Below are 3,925 nucleotides of genomic sequence, written 5' to 3' on the forward strand. Positions count from 1 at the left end.
TCGACACAGCCGGAGGACTAAATACCCCTATAGATGGAAATAGGAATTCTACCTTGCCTCAGAGCAGAACCCCATAGGATAGGCTGCCCCCCACAAATAATGACTGTGAGTAGTAGAGGAAAAGACACACGCAGGCAGGAAACAGGATTTAGCAAAAGAGGCCACACTAGCTAAAATAGGAAAGGATAGGACAGGATACCAAGCGGTCAGTATTAAAATCCTTCCAAAAATATCCACAGCAGAAAATACAAAAACTCCACCATCTAAGGCTGGTTTCACACTTGCGTTTTAAAACGCATGCGTTTGAAAAAAAAAACGCATGGTGAAAAAACGCATGTAAACGCATGCAAACGCTGCGTTTTTTTAGACGCATGCGTTTTTGCATGTGGTGTAAAAAACGCGGCGTTTTGACGCGTTTACATGCGTTTTTCCATGCGTTTGCGTTTTTTAAACGCATGCTGAGAAATGTGTGACAGCTGACAATCATCTAAATAAAGTTAAAAAAAACACTATAAACATAAATAGCTAGGGTTAATGTTAGGGGTAGGGGTAGGGATCCTAACCCTACCCGTACCCCTAACCCTAAAGGGATCCTAACCCTAACCCTAAAGGGATCCTACCCCTAACCCTACCCCTAACCATAAAGGGATCCTAACCCTAACCCTAACCTTACCCCTAACCCTAACCCTACCCCTAACCCTAATCTCTTTAGGGTTAGGGTTAGGATCTCTTTAGGGTTAGGGGTAGGGTTAGGGGTAGGGTTAGGATCCCTTTAGGGTTAGGGGTAGGGTTAGGATCCCTTTAGGGTTAGGGGTATTGTTAGGGGTAGGGTTAGGGTTAGGATCCCTTTAGGGTTAGGGTTAGGATCCCTGTAGGGTTAAGGTTATGATCCCGTTAGGGTTAGGGTTAGGATCCCTTTAGGGTTAGGATCCCTTTAGAGTTAGGGTTAGGATCCCTTTATCACCTTTATGGTGGGGGGTGGCATATCAGTGTGTTTTCTGTTTTTTTAATATAAAAACGCATGCGTTTTTAACGCAAACAAATGCATGCACACAAAAACGCATGCGTTTCCATTGACTCCAATGTATTTTTGGCCCCAAAAAAACGCATGAAAACGCATGCATTTTATTTGTCCGAAAAACGCCCCTCAAAAATACTACAAGTTGCATTTTTGAAAATGAACGCATGCAGTAAAAAAACGCATGCGATTGAAAACACGACCAAACGCGTACCAAAAAAAAGCATGCGTTTTCAATGTTAAATATAGGGAAAAAAACGCATGCATTTTTTTGTGCAAAAAACGCTGCAGACAAAAACGCAAGTGTGAAACCACCCTAACTAAAGACGTGGAGCGTATATCTGCAACTCCAGAGAATCCAACAAGACTGAGAAAACACTGACACAGTCTAAGCTGGACAAGAGAAAACAAATGAATAGCACAGAATATAAGCACACAGCATGTGTGCCACAGAAAAAGAAACAGACACTTATCTTTGCTGAATTGGAAGCTAAGCAGGAGAAGCCAGACAGAGATCCAACACTTCCCAAGAAACATTGACAACTGGCAAGGACTAATGAGTCCTGCAAACCTAAATACCCCAGTCAGAATTGCAATCAGCAGATACACCTGTCCAAGACTGCAGCCCAGGGACAACTGCATTACCACCTACAACCACCGGAGGGAGCCCAAAAGCAGAATTCACAACAGTCATGGCACCTGCAAACCATAACATTAAAATCTGGTGCTACTTCCCTTCTGAGCGTTGCTCTGCACCCAAACAGTGGTTTACCCCCACATCGGGGTATCAGCATTCTCAGGACATATTGCACAATAACTTTTGGGGTCTAATTTCCCCTGTTACCCTTGGGAAAATAAAAAATTGGGGGCAAAAATACAATTTTTAATGGAAAAAATATGATTTTTTATTTTTACGGCTCTAGATTGTAAACTCCTGTGAAGCACTTGGGGGTTAAAAGTGCTCACCATACATCTAGATAAGTTCCTTAGGGGTCTAGTTTCCAAAATGGGGTCACTTGTGGGAGGTTTTCATTGTCTAGGCACATCAGGGGCTCTCCAAACGCGACATGACGCCTGCAGATCATTCTATCAAAGTCTGCATTCCAAAACGTCACTGCTTTCCTTCTGAGTCCCGACGTGTGCCCATACAGTAGTTTTCTCCCACATATGGGGTATCAGCGTACTCAGGACAAAATTTACAACAACTCTTGGGGACTAATTTCTCCTCTTACCCTTGGAAAAATTAAAAAATGGGGACTAAAAGATCATGTTTGTGGAAAAAATATGATTTTTTTTTATTTTCACGCCCGGGCGTTACAAACTTTAGTGAAACACCTGGGGGTTCAAAGTTCTCACCACACATCTAGATAAGTTCCTTAGAGGGTCTAGTTTACAAAATAGTGTCACTTTTGCGGGGTTTCCACTGTTTAGGCTCATCAGGGGCTCTGCAAACATGACATGGCGTTCGATCTCAATTCCAGCCAATTTTGCGTTGAAAAAGTCAAACAGCGCTCCGTCCCTTCTGAGATCTGCCATGAGCCCAAACAGTGGTTTACCCCCACATATGGGGCATAAGCGTACTCAGGACAAATTGCACAATAACTGACGGGGTTACCCTTGGGAAAATTAAAATTGGGGGTGAAAGGATCATTTTTGTCGAACAAATATGATTTTTTTTAATTTTACAGCTCTACCTTATAAACTTCTGTGAAGGATTTGGCTGTTCAAAGTGCTCACCACACATCTAGATCAGTTCCTTGGGGGGTCTAGTTTTTAAAATGGGGTCACTTTAGGGGGGATTCCACTGTTTATGCACATCAGGGGCTCTCCAAACGTGACATGGTGTCCGATCTCAATTCCAGCCAATTTTGCGTTGAAAAAGTCAAACGGCGCTTCTTCCCTTCCGAGCTCTGCCGTGCGCCCAAACAGTGGTTTACCCCCACATATGGGGTATCTGAATACTCAGGACAAATTGCACAACGTTTGGGGTCCAATTTCTCCTGTTACCCTTGGGGAAAAAAATAAAAAAATTGGATCTGAAGTAATGTTTTTGTGAAAAAAAAGTTAAATGTTCATTTTTTTAAATATTCCAAAAATTGCTGTGAAGCACCAGAAGGGTTAATAAACTTCTTGAATGTGGTTTTGACCACTTTGAGGGGTGCAGTTTTTAGAATGGTGTCACACTTGGGTATTTTCTATCATATAGGCCCCTCAAAGTGATTTCAAATGTGATGTGGTCCCTAAAAAATATGGTCTTGTAAAAATGAGAAATCACTGGCCAACTTTTAACCCTTATAACTCCCTAACAAAAAAAAAATTTGGTTCCAAAATTGTGCTGATTAGGGTTGAGCGAACCAGGTCGGTCATTTTCATAAGTCGCTGACTTTTGGCACAGTCGGGTTTCATGAAACCCGACCCGATCCCTGTGTGGGGTCGGCCATGCGGTACGCGACTTTCGCGCCAAAGTCGCGTTTCAATGACGCGAAAAGCGCCATTTCTCAGCCAATGAAGGTGGACGCAGAGTGTGGGCAGCGTGATGACATAGGTCTCAGTCCCCACCATCTTAGAGAAGGGCATTGCAGTGATTGGCTTGCTGTCTGCGGCGTCACAGGGGCTATAAAGGGGCGTTCCCGCCGACCGCCATCTTACTGTTGCTGATCCGAGCATAGGGAGAGGTTGCTGCCGCTTCGTCGGAAGCAGGGATAGCGTTAGGCAGGGTCCATTAACCCCCAAACCGCTTGTGCTGTAGCGATTTCCACTGTCCAACACCACCTTTTGTTTGCAGGGACAGTGGAGGCTACATTTTTTTTCCTCAGCGCTGTAGCTCATTGGGCTGCCTAGAAGGCTCCCTGATAGCTGCATTGCTGTTTGTACACCGCTGTGCAAACCAACTGCTTTTTTCAAAGC

This window comes from Ranitomeya imitator, unplaced genomic scaffold, assembly GCF_032444005.1.
Source record: "Ranitomeya imitator isolate aRanImi1 unplaced genomic scaffold, aRanImi1.pri SCAFFOLD_441, whole genome shotgun sequence".
Classification (NCBI taxonomy): domain Eukaryota; kingdom Metazoa; phylum Chordata; class Amphibia; order Anura; family Dendrobatidae; genus Ranitomeya; species Ranitomeya imitator.